This window comes from Puma concolor, chromosome D1 (assembly GCF_028749965.1).
Source record: "Puma concolor isolate L17-30 chromosome D1, mPumCon1.1.hap2, whole genome shotgun sequence".
Classification (NCBI taxonomy): Eukaryota; Metazoa; Chordata; class Mammalia; order Carnivora; family Felidae; genus Puma; species Puma concolor.
Genome location: NC_141676.1, coordinates 78701517 through 78725193, shown reverse-complemented (window position 1 = coordinate 78725193; position 23677 = coordinate 78701517). Strand labels below are relative to the sequence as shown.

The window sequence follows — 23677 nt, the reverse complement described above, 5'->3', positions numbered from 1 at the left end:
AGCATAATCTGATGGTGGCAGTCTTGAGAATCAGGAAGTCCAAGACTCATGTGCTTTTTTAGTAAATCATTTAATACCTCTGTATATTCATTTACCCATTTGAAGAAAAGAGCCAGTATATCTAGTGTTAATCTCTGCATATTAGATGCTATAAAGTAAATGAAATGTGGTCCTGTTCTTCCAACATCTTAGCTATTTCAGGTTTCTAAATTGAGAAAAAAAACGTACAAATCATTGAAAGGATAATTATAAATCTTAAAAGAGCAGTAAGTAAAGTAATGCATTTAAACTGAGAATCAAGATGGACAAATATGTATAGACATACATATACATATTTGAAAGAGCAAAATATATAAACCTCTGAAAGGTATTTTAATGCACTTTGATGTATTTGTGTAAACCAGAAATTTTTGCACGAATGTTGTCATCATACCCATTTTTAAAGTAGCACAAGGTTTTCTTTCTAAAAATGGAACCAGAGGACAGTCATATTGTAGAACATTTTTCATTAAACAGACGATATTTCATTAAAATTGTTTTTAAAAGCTATTTCAATTTTCGTGTTATTCTATTGAGGAAAACAATTCTGAAAACTTGCTAACTGCTGTTGGCCTGCTAGAGAAGGAGATGGGCTCCGTAGGATCTTCCCAACTGTTTGCAAAAGAAAATGAATTAGAAAGCACTCAGATATATAATTGCTTTTTCTAGAATACCCTTACAATATATTTCTTTAAGCATTTAACCGCATTTTTTGATATAGTGTTGTTTTCTTTTTGCCCTTCATAGATTTCTTGGTGGTTTGGGGTTGGGTTTGTGTTTTTCTTCTCTCTTGACTTATCTGAGAAATTCTGGCACTAGCAGGTTTGGGATGTTTTCGTTCAGACATTCTTAAGTTATTTGGTAAGAAGTAAAGTCTTTGTTGCATTTTTCTGCTTAGAAACTGCTTTTCTCTCTCTTTGTTTAAACCCTGAACTCAGTAAAAGCTCTTTATTTTTATAGATTGTCCCGTAAAGCAATCTTTGGAAGTAAGAGAATAAAAAATACTTTTTTTTTTCCTAAGTGGAAGTAGCTGTATCTTCAGAAAATATTTAGTACATTTAAGAGACGTCAAAGGCAACCTTACAAGAAAATACATGCACACGGTTACAGAAAAGAGAGCCTAGCGCTTTCGATGCCCATATCAGCAGGCCTCAGAATTGCTTGTGAACGACTGGAAACCATGGCCATCTGCCAGCCAGAAGCAACATCACCAGAATGGAATTCACAGTTACACTGTTAAGACTTATAAATACAGTGAGGGTCCAGGAGCCAGGACCTTCAGGCAAGTCAGGCTTGTCTGGTCTGGTCTGGTCCGGCTGACTGAGCATGCAGCTCTCTTTTTGCAGGAGGCCTTCCTCAGCGTCAGCGACTAAAACCACTTGTCCCCAAAGCTAAAATGTCCCAAGGGAGAGGGGGACGGCGGCCATCCCTTTTCTTGTCACACACTGTTGTCGTTGGGGCATGAAGTCATCCTGAGAGGAAAGTCAGGGGGAACACGGTTGTTCTGGGGGACAGCGTTTGGAAGTTAGGAAAGTGAAATCATTTTGAACGGGAATTCATTTCCCTTCAGAGAAATGGTGCCAAGTCCTAGCAACCGGGTGCTGTCATGAAGGATGAAAGTCAAATAAACTAGAGAGCTGTATCCACAAAGAGTTGCAGGGAACTGACAACGAAACCTGGCAGTGGCTGGGAGGGGTGGATGAAATTAGCTTATGCCACGAGGAGTGAGCCAGGCAGCAAAAAGTGACAGGAAGCCAGAGGTGACTGAGACGAGGCTGTCCAGAAGCCTCGCAGAGATGCTCTCATTGAGTCCTTTCTCCTCTGCCTTCCTCCGCAAGAAGGGAGCCCGGACAAGTGAGTTTATGATGATTTCATTCAGGGGAGGCAGAACCAGCGGCAACAGCAACAAGAAGCGCTTGCTCAACACCAGGTTATCAAGCGACACACGTGGTGGGCATGTTCTCATGTAAACTCACGACACCCACGTGAGGACACTATTCTCCTCTCCGTTTTACCCACAAGGAGAGGACAACATCGTGCCAAAGGTCACATAACTGGATAGTGAGAGAATGGCCTTTGTTTAACTTCAAATGGCTTTAACTTCAGAGTTCCGGCCCTGAACACACACCGTTCTGCTCACTTCTTCATTTGTTCACATATTCGCCCAGGTGTTGCGTAACAACAGCGTGCCAGGCACTGGGCTAATTGAGGAGGATAAGAAAGGAGACCTCCTGCTCTGGAGTCTTGGCATGCAACTTAGGATCTAGCTGTGGCTGAGACATAATGGTCACGAAATAATCACATACATCTCTAACTGCTCACAGTCACAAGGAACATGACGGAAAGATGGTAGGGACAAGGGAACAGTTAGGCATTGGGGTGAGCATATCCCACTTTGTAAGGGAACCATGAACTGGGATACGTAATATTAAGGAAAGGTGTGCATACTAAGAAAATGGGATATTGTTTTGGGGAGTCAAGGAGAACTTTGCTGAGAAAGACTTACCCTTTCAGATCTGAAGAACTAAAGGCGGATGACTAGCTGGAGAGGAACACAGGCTGGGGAGCAGGAAGCTAGCAGGCACCAGAGCCCTGAGGCTGGTGACAGTTGACATATTACTGATTCTGCGAATGCTTATTGACAGATAATGTAAACTGCTGGTTTGTCACATTTATTTTGCTTCCTATTGCTCAACTGAACCTAAAATTTCTTACTGTTTCCCAGATGAATTGATATGAAGACATTCTCACTGTTCTTTTATACATTTTTTAAAATTTTTTAATGTTTATGATTTTTTTTTTTGTTTTTGAGAGAGAGAGAGAGAGAGAGTGGGCAGGAGAGGGGCAGAGAGAGAGAGACACAGAATCCTAAGCAAGCTCCAGGCTCTGAGCTGTCAGCACAGGGCCCAATGCGGGGCTTGAACTCGTGAACCGCGAGATCTTGACCTGACCCAAAGTTGGCGGTTCAACCGACTAAGCCACCCAGGTGCCCCAGTTCTTTATACATTTTTAATTTGTTTGTCTTCTGCTAATTTTTTTTGGACTTGGCTTTGACGTTGTAGAGAAACAAGAGCCACATTTTTTGTCGCTACTTGTTACATTATAGTTTCTAAGATTACATGCAATTAGATATTTAATAAATACATTGTCATATAAAAGCAAAAGAGTAGATAGGTCAATCCAGACAATGATAGAATTTAGTTGTTTTTAATTGACATGCTCAATTAGGAATTGACATTGCCTGTAAAAAACATCTTATCTTTCTATTTTATCTGAGCTGAGAGATAGATTCACTTTTAATTTTTGCTAAGTGAAGCTTTTTAATATTACTTGAAACTAAATGGAAAATTTTCCAAATTAATGCTCGGCAGTTTAGCATGTGAGGGAAAAAAAATCTTTCCTCTAAAGCAGCTTTTCCAGGGAACAGATTAGTATTAATTAGGGGATGTTTTACTAATGGAATATTTTTCTTGCCATTGATGTCACTGTCCTTCATCCCCAAGGATAGCATTATTGACAGTGATTGCTCCTATGTGTGATAGACCATAGGCAGACACACCATTTCACAAAATTCCATTTGTCACACCCCCTGAGACGACTGTCTTTGGCTTAAAAGCCTGAAGCTGTTTGTCAGGCCTGGCATTATTTGGAACTCTACCTGCTAAGATTGTAACTGGCCCAGAGACTTTTCCCCAATTCTTCCCGTATTCTTTTTTCATCACACAAAATAATTCTTAGGGGGCGCCTGGCTGACCCGGTCAGTAGAACATGCAACTCTTGATTTGGGGGTCATGGGTTTAAGCCCCACATAGAGTTTACTTAAAAATAAATAAATGAATACATGAAATAATTCTTAAATAACTTTGCACACAATTATGTAGGGCTCCACAGACTGACACCAATCTTTTTATTATCTGTGGTAGATAAGATTGTGGAGAACACAGGAATACTACACCTTTAAAAATATGCTCCTGGGGGGCCTGGGTGGCTTAGTCAGTTAAGTGTCTGACTCCTGATTTCAGCTCAGGTCATGACCTCACAGTTCGTGAGGTCGAGCCCTGCATCGGGCTTTGTGCTGACAGCACGGAGCCATCCTAGGATTCTCTCTCTCCCTCTCTCCTGGCCCCTCCCCCCTTTCTGTCACAAAATAAATAAATAAACTTAAAGAAATAAATAAAAACATGCTCGCTATCGTATTTATTTTTGCATTTCCAAGGCTTAAAACAGTGATTGTCTGATAGCAGACATTTTAATGAGTACTTATGAAATGACCAATTGACAAAATGAATGACAGTCATGTCCACTGCTGTTAGCCAGAGGTGAGTTCCAGATCATGACTTTTGGTAACCGCCTCTAATCCTCTTGCTACTTTTAGAAATTAATGATCACAGATTTAAAACCATGACTATTTCCAATGAGAATGCTCATAGTACTTCTACAGTATTTGTATCAGTTACCTATTCTGAAAAATAAATTGCCTCCAAATTTAGCAGCCCGAAATAAGTGACATTTTTTATCTCATGTTTTCTGAGAGTTAGGAATCTGGGAACAGCTTAGCTGGATAGTTCTGGCTCGGGATTTCCCATAAGGTGGCAGTCAGGGGTCTCTGCTGGGGCTGCAGTCACCTGAAAACTTGAGTAGGGCTGGAGGATCTGCTTCTAAGCTCGCTCATGACAAGAGGCAGGAGACCCCACCACATGGGTCTCTCTGCAGAACAGCCTGGCTATCCTCATGACACGGCAGTTGGCTTCCCCCAGAGCGAATGATCCAAGGGAGACCCCTTTTGTGATATGGTTTCCTAACTTGCATGCTATCACATCTGCTTTATTTGATTCCTTAAGGTACAAGTGATTCATTAAGTCAAGCCATTCAAAAGGAGGTTAATTAGGCCCTACCTTGGAAGGGAGGAGTATCAGAGAAGTAGTGGACATTTGAAATATCTAAATATTGAAATCTCTCCAACATATTAGCATGAATTGCATGCTTTTCTTAAGTGGCACAATATATCACAATGTTCCATTTGTCAATAAGAAGTGCTTTTAGACAAAGTGCTTTTCCTGGAAATTAGCAAATTGTTTTACAAAGTGTAAGTCATGCCATTTTTTTACAAAATCTCGTAGTCATGAGAACAAGAATCACCAGTACTTGAAGAATCAAAATAATGCCTTCAATACCTCTGACACCACTGAAGTAGATCTCAACAAATTCAAATTTAAACAAATTAAGAACATCTATTTTGTACCAAGTACTATGTTACATGCCTGTGGGAAGGGAGTGTATGAAAAAGAGACAATCTATCTCAAAGAAACTGACCGTAGAGCAGACATGATGGACACAGACTGCAAATTTGATACAATATCAAGCTCATGGTAATGGGTTTTCTAATACAGCCACAGAGCCTGGGCTCTGGGACTGCAAGGAGAAGAAAGTTAATTGACACTGGTAAATGAGAAGGCTTCTTACAAGAAGTGCCCTTTGAACTGGGCCTAAAATGATGAGAGGCCATCCAAACAGATGGGACTGTGGTCGTAAGGACATAGAGGAAGGAACATGGAGGTCTCCCGGGATGGCCACAGCCGAGAGGAATGTGGGAATTTAAGACTGGTAGGCTGGAGTCAAGAAGGTGCAAGCGATGAGAAGGTACACTCTGGGCAGCGGAGAGCTGCCAAAGGGTTTTGAACAGGAGGATTATTGAATGAATGAGCAGACTGATACTTCGAGAATTAAAATGTGGACATTGCAGTAATAGTAACTATTTATGCTTACTGTGTGGTGAGCATTTTACATGTTATCTCTAGTCCTCGGTGCAACCTTATGGGTGTAGGTATTTTCATCACCTTTCACTGATCAAGAAACTAAGGATCGAATTGTTGAAATAAATCACCTGCTAGTGAGCTGTGGAGTTAAAATTCAAATCTAGGGTTGTCTGACTCCAAAACTCCATGTTCTTAACACACATGTGTAATTCTTCCCTTAATATATTATGAATAAAATGTTGGGAATGTGTTGAAGAGTACACATGGGTTGTCAAGAAATGGTTTGGGAAACTAATTATGAGACCCAAAGAACTCGGTATTCTTGGCGCTTACCTTTTTATCCCTACCTGTGAACCAAACTACTTATTGAAAACATACAATAAATTGCTGGGGTGGGCAGGAGGGCAGGGGGGATCCAGTTTTGTTGTACCTAAACCAATCACCAAAAGGAAATAGTTCAAAAGGACAGTAAGCTGTCTTGTAAGCTTTGTAAGCTACAACAAAAGGAAAATACCTGAGCAGACCCGTCCCTAAACATTTGCAGGGCTCAGAGCAAGACAGATGGAAACCAATGTACCATATGTCTAAATATTTAAAAATTATAAATCAGGCTAACAAACAGTTAAATATTCCCTATCTTCCTACCTTGACAAATATATGTGCATAATTACAAAATGGAAAAATGTATGGAAAACTATGGTTTTTTTATGACTGAAAGTCAACAAAATATCTGATGACTGAATTGACTTACTATTGTGCATGTCTGGATATTCTGTTGGGGAGTTGGTGATGTTTCCATGAACAATAAAATTAGGTTATACACAACCAGTAAATGATTGATTAATCTATAAAATTTATTTATTTGCCTTCATTTCTCCAAATCCCTAGTCTTGCTGTCACAACAAAGATTTTCATGTAACTTGTTTTCTGTTGACCATAGTGATCTAAACTTTAGATTTTAAAGGATTAAAAGTGAAATGGAACTTTATTCAGATGTGCACAGCTTGAATATATTTTGACACGGAGCAGGAGGTATGCAGACACATCCCCACTGGGGCCTGAACAGAGATGCTCACAAGAGCAGAGGCTTGGAATGACTCGTGACGCTGTGCAGCACTGAGCGCTCAATTCCAAATGTGTGTGACAGTCGTGTTGGTGTTTCTCTTGGGTGTAAGACTAAGGCACCATGGCTGGCGTGGTTCCTTGAGCATCGTTCACACGTGACTCCGCACTCTTCAGTTTACAGCAGTGAGACTACAGGTCAGGGGGTGGGTACTGCAGGGGGAGGCTGCCAGCAGGAAGACTTTACCTGTAAACATTTCTCATTATGAAACAGTCTGGTTTCAATAAAGTCACCAGATTGTACCAGGAGAAAAAGGGAGATTACGAGGATCCAAACGAATATGGGACCAAGTAGAGACGGAAACTGGGAGGAAATGAGGTGAAACACAAGGGAATGACACATTGGAAAGAGGGAATGAAAACCAGTCAAGAATGGAAACACCTGAAAAGCAGTTCTGGAAACCTCACTCATTCCTGCTGTCCGAGCGACAGGCTCCTATGTATACAGACCTGGTTCTTCCATATTCCCATCTGCAAATGTGGCCATGGTTCCTTGTTTTCTATTAACACTGAAGTACCCTGAGACTTTGGAAGTCTTCAATAGCAGAATCAGGGCCAGAGAACAGTATAAATTAAATAAATAAATAAATAAATAAATAAATAAATAGGAAAAGAAATAGCTCAACTGCGCTGCCACTCAGATCTTCCCTATGCTGTGCAGAAGCAGAGCTAAATGGTGATTTTGGTTTTGTGGTTAAAGACAAGTAGTATGCAACTTCTTAAGTGGTTCATGGCTGTCCATGTTTTATCCTTCTAATTGAAACAGTATTTCCCGCTTTTCCCAGACTAGCAATTTTAAAGGCGGGGTCTCTAACCTTGGGTACAGCCTGGCCTCCACAGTGTTGCACTGTTCCCAAGATGACAGGGGCTCCAGAACAGATGGGCCAGGCCGAAGCCTGCAGGATCGGGCTCGGGCTCATGGGGCCGCCTTGGACACCAGAGAAGGAATGGCCCAGGGCCGTTTCTGAGCCTTGATGGGTTCAGAATGAATTTAAAGTGGTTAATCAATAAAAACAAGATAGGTGGGAACGTGGGAACGCGTTGTTCTCTGGGGCTAACAATGGGAATGGCAAGGCCGATTGCTGTGAATTCTAAACGATCAGACACTGTAAACTCTCTCACCCAGACCCCCACAGCTTATGCCACTGGCTTGATATCATTATTTACTAATGATCACAGTGATACTAACACTATACTACAAGTGGGCAATGCATCTCCTAACTGCTCAGTAAATACTTGTTCATTAGTTGGCTCAACAGATATTGTTGGGTACCTGTGACAAAAAAGGTGCTGGGTCCTGATACAGAGATGAGTGGGTTTCTGCCAGAACCTTCCGTGAGATTATAGTTTTGAAAGTGTTATGCCAATGATGAACGCATGACCCAAAATGCTTTTTTCTTTCATTTCTTTATTTTTTATGCTAAGGATTACGAATTTGATCTTTGGAAAAAGCCAGTAGAGAACTCAGAGGAAGTCATGGAAACGTATATTTTGTTTTTGTTTTTGTTTTTTTTAACATGTCCCGATATTAAGAAAACCATACTGTTTCTCCAAGTGACTCTATTGATTATACTGTACGTGGACATAAGATGTTGAAAACCCAATCTAGCACATGCTCCAGATGCCAAAAAAAGTCAGTTTTCATTCAGAAGAGCACTTTGCATGACGTTTCTTTTAAAAGTTACCCTAAGGAAAAAGAATATGTATGACTACAGATTACAGGAAAGCAGCTCCCACTTAGCTTTTAAGTTATGCAACTTCCTCACTGATGACTGAGAGAAAAATCAAGAGGCAGCAAATAATAAAGGGTAAGGCAGGAAGTGTGTGGTGACACGAGTCCCAGGAGGGCTCCCCGGGCTGGTGCCACTAAGGAAACAAATCTGTAAGGCAGTTAAAGTTTTCCTGCTTCTCACATAATCCCAAGCAGAACACAAGGCCGTGGTTTAAATGTGTAGGTTTCAAGGAGTACAGAGAAATCGAGAATTAAGCAAGTGAAATCGCTACCTTGCAGAACGAGTGAGACTCGCTCATCTGTCTCCAGACAGTGCTTTTCAGCACAAGTGCAGCTGGGAATTTGGAGTCTCTTACCAGCTCTCCAGCGTGATTCTTCAGTCAGTTCGCATAAGGCCTGATAAGAGATACTGGAGGGAGTGTGGATTCAAGAAAGATAATGTGATGAGGCTGATGATGATGATGATGATGGTGATGGTAATTACCCACCACCATTCAGTGTTTGCCAAGAGTTACCCATTATCTCATTCAATACAACAATACTAGGAGGTATTATTAACCCCGTTTTCTTGAGGGATAAAAATAATTAACTGAGGCTTAGCAGATGTGTCTGTGAGACGTTCCAAAGCCGAGAAGGGGCAGAACAGCATTTGAGACCAGCACGGAGACTCCGGGACTCATGCTGTAAATCACAGCGCTTTGCTACTGCTATCTACATTTTTTTCCTCGGGGGATTTGTAAATGAAAGTTTGGTTAAAATGTTAAGCAGGACATGTGAAACGCCAAATGAGTGGAATAAATGATAAATGCTAGAGAGGTGGGTGGTGGAGGACTCATGTCTGAGGTTGTGTGAGAAGTCCTCTCAAACAAGGTAGAATTTACGTCTGGTGTCCCAAGAACCGGCAGTGCTTGGATTGAGAACTGAGGGTTACTTAGGAGCTGTTTCTAAGAGGTCCTATTTTATCATCTTCCTCATCTTGCCTGGCGCTAATGAACACTAAAGATATCAACAGAAGTAAATACATTGAGTGCCCACTATGTGAAGGGCATTATTTTTGTTGCTTTAAAGCTTTTAAATGTTCTTTAAAGGAGGGACTGGTTAATCTCCAGTGTCTAGATCCATGAGACCCCAAACCAGATGGCTCCATGGAGCCTCTGGGAATGGCCTGTGGAACAATCTCCACTTTTGCACATACCCATGAAAAGAATGGTCCCTTGGGGATTTTGCAGACCTGCAATCTGGAGATAATGTAATGCTGATCATAATTCAACTGCCCCCAGATACGGAATTGCCAGATTTAGCAAATACAAATACAGGAGGCCCAGTTAAATTTGAATTTCAGATAAACAACAAGTAATCTTTTAGTACAAGTATGTCCCAAGGTTTGAAGGGGATACACTTATACTAAAAAAAGGTGTTTGTTGTTTATCAAAATTCAAATTTCATCAGGCCTCTATATTTTTCTGAAAACCGTATTCCGATAGAAACTGGGGGAAAAATTCTGAGATCTGAATTTGTTTGGCATATGAAGATACTACTCTGACTGAAAACATCAAATCAGCTTTAAAAAAAACAGGAAAGAAAAGAAAAAAGAACAAGCATCATAGGGCTACACACCCCCATGAGATGTGTTCCCTATTAACATGAAACCAATGGAGCAGAAAAAGAGTTGCATCACAAGATAATCTTGTGGAACTGATATAAAATCTGTTTTTTTAAACATTTATTTATTTTTTTTTTAATTTTTTTTTTCAACGTTTATTTATTTTTGGGACAGAGAGAGACAGAGCATGAACGGGGGAGGGGCAGAGAGAGAGGGAGACACAGAATCAGAAACAGGCTCCAGGCTCTGAGCCATCAGCCCAGAGCCCGACGCGGGGCTCGAACTCACGGACCGCGAGATGGTGACCTGGCTGAAGTCGGACGCTTAACCGACTGCGCCACCCAGGCGCCCCTAAAATCTGTTTTTATACCTGGCATATTCATTCAAGAAATCCTGCCCTTAAAATAATGGTCAGGGTTGACCCAAGTAACTCGTTTACTCTGCATCAAGAGAAAAATACATTTCAGGACATGTACCCTGAGGATAAAAAAGGACATGCTGAAAAGTGGATTTCCGAGTAATGCCCCCATTAAAGATGACAATTAAGTGGGGTTCGCTGAGGAGGCATATGCCTTCAGATTAAATTTTAAGAACGACGATCGTTTTTAAAGTTGGAGTCAAATATCAGTCTTTAAACCAAGTTAAAGTCAATGCTGCAGCTGCCTTCTGTCACTGACACTGCTGTGGAAAAATGCAGAAGGCAGACTGAAACATGTTTTTTTCTAGTGCAATTTCCAAAACAATCCAAAATTAATACAAACACACCAAATGCAGAAAGCAAATATATTTACCTATTTAACATCTATCTCGCGTGTAATTATTAAGTAAGATAAACTATTCTAAAGAGAAATAATGCACTTTGAGAGACTGGAAAGCATGAAAGGTAAAATGAAGTCTTGGAGAGGGAGAGACTTTAAATCACATTTAGACATAAATCCTTTCAGGTCACAATCCCATAGAGTACCAGCATCTGCTAAACCTAGATAGTTTATAATCGCTAAAATTGTTTTAATCTTCCTATGGAAGGCTTACCAAGGAAGTACTGAATTACACTGGGTTAATACCTCTAAGAATGAGCAGTCAAGAAATCGATGCATAAATTAATGCAGCGGCTACATAGTTAAGTCTCATGTTTGTAACGTATCTGAAGCAGGCAGAGGTTATCAAAAGATATAGCACTCCATTAGGGTGACATGTTCTCAGCGCTGTAATCACCTGGAAAGTTGCCAGCCATTATTCACCCTCGTCCACTCCTGCTATCGTCTCTGACCTGTCATATTCTTACCTTCAAGAAGAGAGGACGTAAAGGTTGGGTCTGTAAAATTGGAAGGGAACCATGGAAGCAGAAGCCCAGATATCCCAGTGAGGGGAGATGCTGGAATACGTTGTCAGTGGATGGTGTTCTTTGGATCAAAGCATCAGCTTTAAATATGGCATCTCACAGAGCCTAACTACTAACTGTGCCCTGAGTGGGAACAGTGCAGGGCAGCACTTAGCGCTGTGTGACCTGTACCGTCAGCACCCTGGCATAACATCGTCATGACGTACGATGGCTTAGTCTTTAGGTGGACAGTGCACTTGTGTTTGTAGAATACTGTAGTATGTGCAGAGAATGAGCATTCTCACTCCCCTTCACTGGCTTTCCTGGGACCAAGGGAAGTATTTCAATGACATAGAGGTACGGACTGACAAATTGTAAAATAGCTAAGTGAATTCTCATATTTTAAGAGGAAGAGCAATATAACGTAATAAGCAATGAGTAAAGTGACTATGTTGGGTGCATTCATGCATCTGTTTAAACAGGGTACTAGTCGGGCTCTTCATTCCACACCCCCACCAGCTTGCTCTCACATTCCCTGGTCTCCAGGCATACCTGCAATTCCCTGCACACTTCACTACATGGCCCCCTGTATGCCTGTTCACATTTGCATATCTTCCCGTCCCTGCTGGGATTCTCCTCTGCCCTTTTGTCTCCCTGCTGAACGTCGGCTTATTCTTCAAAACTTAATTCAAAAATCACCTTCTGACCTCTGCTCCCCAGGATCACCTAGACTTGAGTGCCCCTCCACTGTGTCGCTTTAGCCTTTAGCCTTGTATTCATACTCTGCAGGAGAAAGCACAGAACACTGGATTCCGGTGAGTTGTTTCTCTGCTTTCCTATCTCATTGAGACCAAGAACTGTGTCTTTTTCCGCTTTTTATTCTCATAATGGAATATGATACAAGGCACACATGGATGATCAATAAACATTTGTTCAGCAAATGGGTAACTGGAATGTGCCGTTGGCCTGGACACTGTGGGGGTGGGAGAAGAGTTGAGACAAATACAGTGCCAGAGACATAGCCACGCACGGCATCTAAATTACAAAGCTCTGAACTTAATGCACCAGCAATAAACACCCTAATAGTTGAGAGCAGCAAGAGTCAAATTCGTCAGGAAGGTTTCGTGGAGAAGGTAAAATTTGCAGTGGGCTTTGACAGAGGCATTTAGATGGAATAAGGCAGTGGCCCCCTCTTCCTAGTAGGTCCACTGGGGACATAGACCTTAGGACAGAGAAGTCGAGACAGACGACAAAGAGAAGGCCAAGAATGAGTGAAGGCTTCATGTTGAAAAGTAGGTTAAATTCTTCCCATTCTTCATTCTAGGCAACAGCGGGCTCTTCTTCCAGTACCTAGTTTTACACCTTCTTCCTCTGCCCTAGGAGGCATGCCTAAAAGGAATTCACAGACATTGTCTGTGGTGTTCTTGGGGACTGGATACATACGGATCTGCAAAGATGATGCTAAATATTTTTTTTTTTTTTTTAGCAAATTGAATATGTAACTCTGCCTCACTATATGCAGTACTTGTGTTAGCCTTGAACTTTCCTGTTCTTCTTTTATAATTTTATGAAATATTTCCCCGAGTCCCTTTTGTCCTAAAGCTCAAAGCTAGAAAGCATCCTCATTGCCTTCGTGTGTTCTGAAACCCATGGCTTTTCAGTTTCTGGATTTGGAAGTGCCATTTGATTATGGAGGATAGAAGGTTCAAGGGTGAAAAGCAATGGGCTGAGTGGAGGGAGCAGCAGGCAGGAGCCGAGGCAGCCCAGAGCTGATGGTGCAGCTGGGCCATGTTCTGCAGCAGGTGTGGAGGCGGAAGTGTGGGGGGTGGGGAGCCGGGCATGTCCAGGTGGCAGCAAGGTTCAGTGGGCCAGTCAGTGAACTGCTCACTGAGACAGTCTGCTTCCACCTTTCTGCACCACTCCGAAAAGGCCACTGACCATTTCCTCCCTCAGATTTCCTCATCCCCGAAGACAGAATAACAATGTGTATTCACCAGAGGAATCACTGACCAGTGGCTCATTTAGGAGCAGCTAATAGAGGTGGTAGTAAATACCTTTGAAAACAAGAAACAAAGCACACAAGTAAAAACAACAGGAAGTGGAAGAGAGAGCACTCTGTGACCCGAAATGTTCTGTGTCATATGCTGCTATCATGAGGCTATAAGGCTTCAGGAAGACGTGTTGCTTAGGAGGATGGAAATGCTGAGGACCCAAGAACTGTGAACCCGGTATCCTGTTCCAGCATCTTAAGGAGCCTGTGCCCCTCCTAGAGCATTTATTTCTGCACTTGAATTGCCCCATCCTCAGCCCATCCCCTTTTCAACTTTGTACAGACATACGTGGCGAATCATTTTGCTACACAAATGACTCATGATTTCATGAGCTACAAGCAGCAGGTCCTGGGGCAGCTTTTCTTAGTTCCTAGGAGAGAAAAGAGGCACATGGAGGCATGTCTCTTATAGGCTAGGTCTTTCTGATTGGTGAAGCAAAGGCAATGGGGGAACAGCGAGACCCAAGCTCGATTATCCAAGATTCTCTAGAGAAGGAAACCCGTACCTGACTTCAAAAGGCACACAATTTTTTGAAAATCTTCAGCCTCTACTTCTAAACTGGACCTGAGTTCAAAATCTCAGTTATCCTGAAAGGTTAAAGCATATTTATTTGGGTCATTTCTGTGCACAGGGATGCAATTAACTTAAAGAGCTGGGATGCCTGGGTGGCTCGGTCAATTAAGCGTCTGATTTTGGCTCAGGTCATGATCTCACCATTCGTGAGTTTGAGCCCTGCGTTGGGCTCTGTGCTGACAGCTCGAAGCCTGGAGCCTACTTTGGATTCTATGTCTCCCTCCCTCTCTGCCCCTCCCCTGCTTGAGCTCTGTCTCTGTGTGTGTCTCTCTCTCAAACATAAATAAACATTTAAAAATTAAAAAAAAAAAAGAATTTAAGGAGGAAAAGGCAACTTTCTGTAGTTTTTAGCATGCATCAGCTATTTGACAGCTACTAAAATATAGCCGCCTTTAGAGGGTAGCGTGGGTAGCCAACCACTGCTATTCAAGACAGAAATTTCGGCCAAGGATCTAGAAGCAAGTGTACAGTGTGTTCCCCATGACTGTGAGCATTTCTCATCTGGAAGATAGCTGCATCAACAATTCCTGGAGTTTTCTTGGTTATTTAAACCTTCTGCCTTGGAACTGAGTTCATGGCTTACCAACATTCACAACTGCGTCCTATTTTGGTGTATGCTTTCACAGAAAGAATAGGAACCCATAGAGGAAAATGAGAGCTAATGTTTCCAGAGGGTGTAACATCCCTTATCACATTTAATCCTCCTAAGAACCCAAAAAGTTAGTGCTCTTTTCTCCTTTTCACAGACTTTTTCAAAACTGAAGCTCAGAAAAGTTCGGTAGCTTGTCTAGGATCTAGACACCTAGAAATGGGGGTGCTGGAATTAAAACCCATAATTTCTGGACTCGGAAACCTGTGTTTCATCCACAACATCAGTTTACCAGAATAACTTGGGCATGGCCTTAAAAGACCTAGGCAGGAAATGCGCCTTAAAAAGGATTCATTTTTTATTATTCAGCTATTAGTCTGCTTATGTACTATGCTACAGAGAAATTCTGAGCATCAATAGTAAATCAAATGAAGGAGAAATACCTTCACTGTGTATACACGTATATATACACACTCTTTACGTATGTATATATTTTTTAAATTGTCTCTTTGTTTCAAGGCTAGGAATGAAAATAATTAGAATTTGCTGTTGGGCGTTTGTGTCCACTTTAACCTGATCTATTTCGTCTAATGTTTCTTTGCAAAGCTCTCGAGTGCATTGTTCGCCTATCTGATCCTGTCGTCTAGAGACCGCAAAGTATTTCACATCTTACCCGGGGAACCGATCACTTTTAAGGAAGGGAGAGCATTCTTTACTGACATTTCCTAATTTAAATCCATTGAATGTTGTTTCAACTGCCATTTTAAGGGCAAAGAAAAAGCAATGCATCTGTAAAGAGCTCTGTCACTTTTCTCCATGTGATGACTAATAGTGGGGAACTTAAAACCTTATCCTTGGTATCTTTTGGAGTCCAGACAATTCAACTCTCTCTTGGGATGAGTAAATATCAGCCTGTTCCCAGGAAGATTAACTAGTAAGATGATGGAGGAAAAGCTGCTTCTTTTTAGAGAGCTATACTTAAACTGCCATCTATACTTCTTAAGACAGAATCTCAGATGATTCATTTCCATGGTGCTGTAATTTCTAGAAAGGAAAGATATTTTATACAGTTTTAAGAGTAACAGTAGTTTCTTTCCAAGATGTTAATTTTGGTCTCAAAGTTAAAGTTTGTTAATGTAATATATTCAATGACCTTTAAAAGGCCCCAAAGGGGAGAAGAATTAGTAGACTTTTGTTTTAGAACACCCCATTTCTGGCACATACTTACTTGTAGGCAGATCCTCAGTTACTTTGCCTGTTGTGGAGATGGTAACTCCTAAGCAGCTTTCTTCATAGCTTCACATACAAAGGGGGGAAAATGAAGAATATTTAAGTCCTTTGAAAGTTCTGAGAGTCCCAATGGGAAACAGAGCGTGAGTTTGATGGATAGAAAAGCCCAAATTTCAAATTTAGCTTGGCTACTTACCACCTATCTGGACAAATCTCCTAAATACTCGGTATCTTGGCTACCTCATCTGTCAAATGGGCGCAAATAAGTTTCCACCACCTAGGATGGTTGTGAGGACCAAAGGGACCGCTCCCTCTAATTATAACATAAAGAAACTGAGGCACCCCCGCTGGTAGTGACTTACCCAAGTTCATCCATCAACAAAGACTTACTGAGGTATACCAGTGTGCTTGCAGGGGGTTCCAGAGCTACTGTTTAAATTACCACACTGCCTCAATTCTTAGGGACACTTTCTCAAAATTGAGAGCTCTTTTTGCTCCTTTATTTCAGCAGGCATGGTCGTATTGCTGACTCTTTCTTGTTTATGGGCTGATGACTCATTTATGAGTTATCTAAGCCCCTTGTTCCTTCTCTCTTCCCCTCTTCTGCCATCTCTATCATGGGAACGTTCTCATTCTGCTAGCACTTCTGGAGATTGTGAAAGAGCGGTGAACGACAGTGAGTTAACTCCTTGGTGGCAGCCTTGTCTCTCAAGACAACGGCAGGCTCTGCTTCCTGGGAAGTCTTCTGGCTCCTTCCAGATCGCCACTTCTGGCTCCTTCCAGATCATTCTGCTCTGCTTGCTCCTTCTTTGCTGGATTCTCTTCTCCCACTAAATCCTTAAATGTTAGTGTTCCTTGGGGATCTGCCCTTGGTCTTCTCTCTTCCTTCTTCTTGCTCTCCCTATGGGTGATCAGATACGAGCTCGTGTCCTCGGTTACATCTATCTGATATTGACTTCTAAATCCATGTTCTTTCCCCTCAGCACTCTCTTTTAGCTGCCATATACAGGCACCCCTTGAACGTCTCTGAACATCCTTGCTAGTCCCCCCCCCGTTCTATCTGTCTGTCTGTCTGTCTGTCTCTCTCTCACACACACACACACACACACACACACTATTTTCCTCTGTCTGTTGGATGTTATTCTCAACCCCTAGCACATGCTCCATATCCATCTAGCGCCCAAGTCATCTTTGTTTTATCTTGGGATTTGTCTTGAGTCTGGATCCCTTTCTCATCTCTAATGCAGATGTCTTAGTTCAGCCCTCATCTTTTTTCTTCCTGTGTCATCATGATACCCTTCTAAGTTCCTCTGTGGCCTCACTCTCTCTGTTCTACCTAATTTGCATTCTGTATTCTGCAAAAGATAATTTCAAAACCAAAATTTATCTTTGTTGATCTTCTGTTAGACATATTTTGCTAGATCTTCATTGCCTACAGAAGAGATAGATAGATAGATAGATAGATAGATAGATAGATAGATATAGAGTTTCCTGGATTAGAACTCCAACCTCTTTCCATCCTCTCCATGAGGTACCCTGGGGGCCACTGTGTTCCATTCACAATAATTAACTTGCCCTATTTCCCCGTGCGTTTGCCCTATAAGAGCTATGTGATTTCCATCTCAAAGCCCCTGCTGTACCTCTCCTTTTCCCCTTTCTTAGGACTTGCCCTTAAGTCCTGGAAAGTTAGGACTAAATACAGAACAAACTAGAGGTTGCAAGATGGGAAGTGGGTGCGGTGATGAGCTAAATGGGTGATGGGCATGAAGGAGGGCACTTGTTGGGTGAGCACTGGGTGTTATATGTAAGTGATGAATCAGTGGGTTCTACTTCTGGAAGCAATACTACACTGTATGTCAACTAACTTGAATTTAAATTAATTAATTAATTAAATAAAATTAATTAATTAAATTTAAAAAAGAAAGTCTAGGGGCGCCTGGGTGGCGCAGTCGGTTAAGTGTCCGACTTCAGCCAGGTCACGATCTCGCGGTCCGTGAGTTCGAGCCCCGCGTCGGGCTCTGGGCTGATGGCTCAGAGCCTGGAGCCTGTTTCCGATTCTGTGTCTCCCTCTCTCTCTGCCCCTCCCCCGTTCATGCTCTGTCTCTCTCTGTCCCACAAATAAATAAACGTTGAAAAAATTAAAAAAAAAAAAAAAAAAGTCTTTTTAGATTTCTAATCCCTCTTCTCTGCATTCATGGCCCTTTATTGATAACTTTATATTATCAAATCTTTTTCTCTGTCGCTCCCCAACAAGACTTGGAGCTCGTCAGATTGGATCACAATGTTTTAAAGACCCCAACACATTGGATGATCCTTTATGCACAGAAGGACTTTAGTATTTGTTGAATGAATGCACTTGTGACTGTTATTAAGACTGGAGGAGTATTATTTATTATTCTGTTTTCACAGTGAAATATTTAATTATTGATAATCATTACTAAATAGCTCACTTAGCACCCCACAAACTAATTAACAAAAAGAGCCTTTGTAAATGGTCTTGGTATCACATCAAGATGTTAACAGTTTAGAATTAGGATTTCCTAAATATTTGGGGACCAGTATGACTTTGAGCCACTTTCAGGCCTCCCTAAAGTTTATTTGACTTTAATTCACTTAAATTGTCTTAAAAAGGAATCATTATACATAAGCTAATCTGACTCCAAATTTCTATCTACAAAGATAGATGATGATTATAAAGCTAGATATATTCCAGTCAATAGATAGAATGAAGTCAGCATCATGGGCAGTTTGAGGAAGTAGGGCATATATGATGCTTTAGAAAAGGCAGAGACAAAAGAATTTCTAAACTCAATTAAACCAATTGTATTTACATATTGCTATAGTGTAAAACAGTATCAGAAGTTGATCGATACATCCATGTGTTGGTGTTATAAAAGTATCATAGTATGTATTTAATTGTCGAACGCGATGCCCAGAGATAAGAAAACAATAATAACAATTATACAGGCCTACCTTGTTTGATCGTGCTTCACCTGGAATGCACGTCTTTGCAAATTGAAGGTTTGTGGCAACCCTGCTTGGAGCAAGTCTGTTGGTGCCACTTTTCCAACAGCATTTGCTAACTTCATGCCCCTGTGTCATGTTTTGTTAATTCTCACAAGATTTCAAACTTTTTCATTATTATTATATTATGGTGATCTGGGACCAGTGACTACAACTGCCTGAAAGCTCAGGTGATGATTAGCATTTTTAAACAATAAATTATTTTTAAGTTAAAGTGTGTACATTTTTTAGACACAGTGCTATTGCACACTTAGTAGACTACAGTACAGTATAAAGGTAACTTTTTTACGCACTGGGAAACTAAAAATTGCATTTGGCTTGCTTGATTGTGATGCTCATTTTATGGCAGTGGTAAGGAACCAAACCTGCAATATCTCCAAGGTATGCCTGTACTAACATTATCGGGTGCTTCTTGTATGCTGTGCTAAGTACTTCACACACACTACTTAGTCCTCCTGATATCTCTTTGATGCAGTTCTTATTATCACTCTTGTTTAAATATGAGTAAAATGAGTCTTAGAAAGGTTGAGCAACGTGTAGGAGGGCAAAACAAACAATAGCCCTGGTCGTCTGGTTAAATGGATAAGTGCCTTTTAATCGTCTTGCTGTTATACTAATTAGTAGGTAATTTGATAAACCATTTGATCAATTTGTATAAACTGTGTTTTGACACATCTAAAATGCTAAGGTATCATTATCATTATTGAGAAGAACGGAGAAAATTCATTGAGAATCATCCAAGTGAGGTACAGTTAACAGTTACTTAGATATAGTTAACCATGGGTTGTCTAATTGCATTTACTTTGCTTTGAAGTCTGCTTTTCTATCAAAATCTTGAACATGTACTATAAAATGGACCTAGACCTCTTTCTTGGACAGGAATGTAAGAAAAGCTATTTCTTTAAAATTGGACAATTACCAGGAATGACCACTAATATATTTTTAAAGCATAGTGTGAGATTTTGAGGTCTGTTACTTGATGTGGGAAATTGATTCCTGCTGGAGGGTAAGGAAAAAAAAAAATAATTGATAGTGAGTTCTGTGGGCAGTGTTCAAGCATAAATGTACTCAAAATAATTACAATTAAAAGAGCCTGCAGATTTTATAATGCCTTTTCCCAGGCTAATTATCTTCAGAATATCTGCCCATCATGGTATATTACAGGCTGCCAATAAAGAATGCCAATTTTTTCTTGACATTTGACACCCAGAGTTCAATTTATGAATAGTAGGTAAAGATGGAACTGCCTTAATTATAAGGTTTGTGGGACATGGGAAAAAATTCCCTTGTCCCAGAAGACTTTGACCCTGACAACAACAACAACAACAACAACAACAACAACAAAGCTGTAGGTTTTAAAGAACTTCAGGTCTTTGGTTGCTCACTATTAACAAGTAAGTATCTTTGGGAGAGGTGACCACTTTTGTCTTTGCCACACCCCTAAGTAATCAAATGGGCAGCTATCAAAATGCAGATTCCCAACCATACTCACAAAGATTCTGATTTGATGGGTCTGGGATGAGACCCAGGAATCTGCATTTTTAACAAGCACTTTGATAATTCTAATTTAGATGGTCTTCTGGACCATCTTTGAAAAACAACCTTGACTTAATGGATAATTGACACGCTACTTGTCAACAAACTGGTAATACAGAGGCAACAATGAAAAAGACAACAGGAAAAGTTACCAAACTCAAACTTCATTTAAAATATCATCTTGACGGAGGCCTGCCTTGATTCTCAGGTTTATCTACACTTTGTTACTTCAAGTATCAACTATTGAAATACACAAAACACAAACTTCTTAAGTGACTGAAAAAACTCAAGAGAAGGGGGAAAAATGACTTTTGTTTGTTTCCAAATGGCTCTTTTTAATAGCCCCAGACATCAGTGCTGAAATGCTAAAATTTTAGAGCAGAATGTACAAAACGTTCTTGAATTATATTTCATTCTTGGGTGCCAGGCACACTGAGTTTGTATCCCAAAACACTGACATAATAAAAAGCAGGTGCTCTGTCAAGTTTGTTTCATAATTGGGAAACTAAGAGTTGATGTATTTTGCAAAAGCTGTTGACAAAATAATACCAGAGAATGCATACATCGAATGAGATGCACATTGGAGTAGGGAAGTCTAATATAGTAGACAACACATTAGGCTAATAATACTTGTTATGATTTTTGGGAAATAAATCTTTTTTTTTTTTTTTAATCACCTCAGTAAAAATGTGGCCAGTTGTTAAGAGGAGCTTGTTCCATAAGATGGAGACTTTGAGTTTGGAAGCTCAGAAAAAACCTTGCAAGTGTGCTAATATGGAGAAAACAGGAAGACAACTTCCTCTCTGAGCATACACCATTTCCTGGGGAGGAAGTGGGGCTTTAAAAAAAAAATGTTCTTTGTTGCCTCTGTAACAGAGAGGCATCTATTTAGTGATGACTATATATGCTTATACAACCAGGACATCAACTTTAAAAAAATAAGAAAATCCTGAAAGTAACTTCTCTATTCGATAATGGTAAGGTTCAAAGTCCTTGGATCAGTTGGTGTGGAATTTGTTGTATTTTACGGTCATCATTAATTTATTTACAACCAAGCACATAGGGCCTGGACAGTTTTTAAGGGTCAGCAGTTAAGCACCACATAGTAAAGCGGAGTTCAGGACTGCTCTTCTGTTAAATACAGCGGCATATCCTGAAGCAGCCAAACCACCCAGCAGGCAGAGCAGCAGAGGAGATCGGTATTGCCTGGCAAGCCAGGACCCGCCCTCACCAAAGGCCACCTCTGTGTGACTGCATATAAAGGGGCAGCTCCCGGCAGTGAGGTAGATGGCACAATCTATGATCAGTTTAGTATATGCGATACCTATTGGCTGAATCTTGTTTATAGTCAGCTTCATTTAAGGATGAAGCAATATCATGAAGGTGACCACAATTTACTAACCAATTTGGGAAGCTGTGAGCATAAGCCAAGAACCACTAGAACCAAGAGTCCCTGAGTTTAAGACAGCACCATACATTGACTTTAAATAGTAACTTTAACATTATATTGAAGTTTTGGATGGAATTTGCCCAGTAACCTTTAAGGGGCTGAAAAGTTGGGCCAGCATATAATTGAAATAGTCCTTTGCAGCACAGCCTTACACAGCAAAAAGAGAAATGCTTAGAGCACCTCAAAGCCATAGATTTCCAGATTACAACAGAGAAATCTAACTGGTACAGTTACAGGAAAACAAGTCCCTTTATTGAGAGCAGAGTAAATCTCTTTCATGAAAACAAAAGGGGAAACAGATTTAACATCTTTCCTTAAGTTACCTGGAAAGAATGTTATGGTTCAGACTTACTGTGTTTTTTCAGGAGGTTGGATGATATCTTTGCCTGCCCTTTTTTTTTATCCTCATAACACTTCATGGTCTATATAATTTTTGTCTTTCATTCACCGAAGTTAGGATTTTAAGAGGATCTCTTTAAAACCATATGTTTTTCCAGTGTTCCTTTTTATACCTCCATTATTTCCAGAAACGTCTGAAGTAGTTGATAAACAGTATTATGGAGTAGCAGAGTTGCCCCCAAATCCACAGCCAAGGCAGTCTTTACTTTGCATAGTAGTTGACTATATTTGCGTGTGGTGTTTGCAGACAAGAAGAGAAGAAGAAAACATCTACATTCTTTTACTCTCTGTCTACAGAGGACACTATGATATGCATTACCTGATAACTCTTGGCCTTCTGGCAATTTCAGCAAAATTATTTACTTTTCTCTTATATTAATACTCATCAGTCACTGCAATTATCCATTTTGCCTGAAATAAGCTTTTAATGACATATAAGCTATGCTCACAAACCATTTTGAAAATATTAAGGAAAAGATTAAGTGATAAAAACCTTTATAGCTTAACCTGCTCAATAATGAATATTCGTTCCATCAAAACACAAATGAAAGCAGGTATTTAGAACCATAAAGTTCATAGAAGGTACTTAATTGCCAAAGGTATCAATTTTTCTTTAAGCGCATAAGAAAACCTTATTTCTTCTTAAATGTGTAAAAGTCTTCTGCTGTGGGTTTACATGGAAAAATGTGAACAAAACACGTGAAGGATCAAAAACAAAATGCAGCTTTATTTTCTTCTAGGGATCAAGACCTCAGTGTTCGGCTGTTTGGGGTTCTCATGGCAAGATGACTTCTCCCCATCAGCCTGTAAATTAGAAAAGTAGAATACAGCCTCTCAGGGGCAGTGACATTTGGGCTATTATGAGTCGTCATCCAGCTTTCCAAGGAAATTCAGCCTGTGAGCCATACCACGTGTCACAGACTCTAGTCCAGGCAACATGAATCATTGACTTTTACTCATTACCATGTCTTCACCAGCCTGGTCCTTGGACATAGAGTGTAGGTCAATAAAAATTGGTAACACTGAATTAGACTGAGCTTGAGCCTATTGAAGGGAGTGACCATGTCTTATTTATATTTGTATCCCAAATTCAGTGCCTGGAATATACTAGACATTAGACCCTATATGTATGTTTAATGATGAAACAGCTATGGAGTATGTACAATATACCAAGCATTCTGTGAAGGCCATGAGGATGGTCCCTGAGAGTTCACACAGTCATGTAGAAGTGAGTGAATGAAATATATTGGTG

At 40.5% G+C, this 23677-nt stretch overlaps 1 protein-coding gene and 1 long non-coding RNA gene across 3 annotated transcripts in view; one reads left to right on the top strand and one right to left on the bottom strand.

The window, feature by feature from the left end:
• Window positions 1–23677, top strand: part of MAML2 (mastermind like transcriptional coactivator 2) — a 347944-nt gene that overhangs the window by 109114 nt on the left and 215153 nt on the right. The gene's annotated exons all lie outside the window — the stretch shown is intronic.
• Window positions 12933–16529, bottom strand: LOC147576832 (uncharacterized). The gene is made up of 3 exons (XR_015241193.1): window positions 16379–16529; window positions 16015–16082; window positions 12933–12962 (listed from the first exon to the last, which is right to left on the bottom strand). It is a non-coding gene; the product is annotated as an uncharacterized LOC147576832 (long non-coding RNA).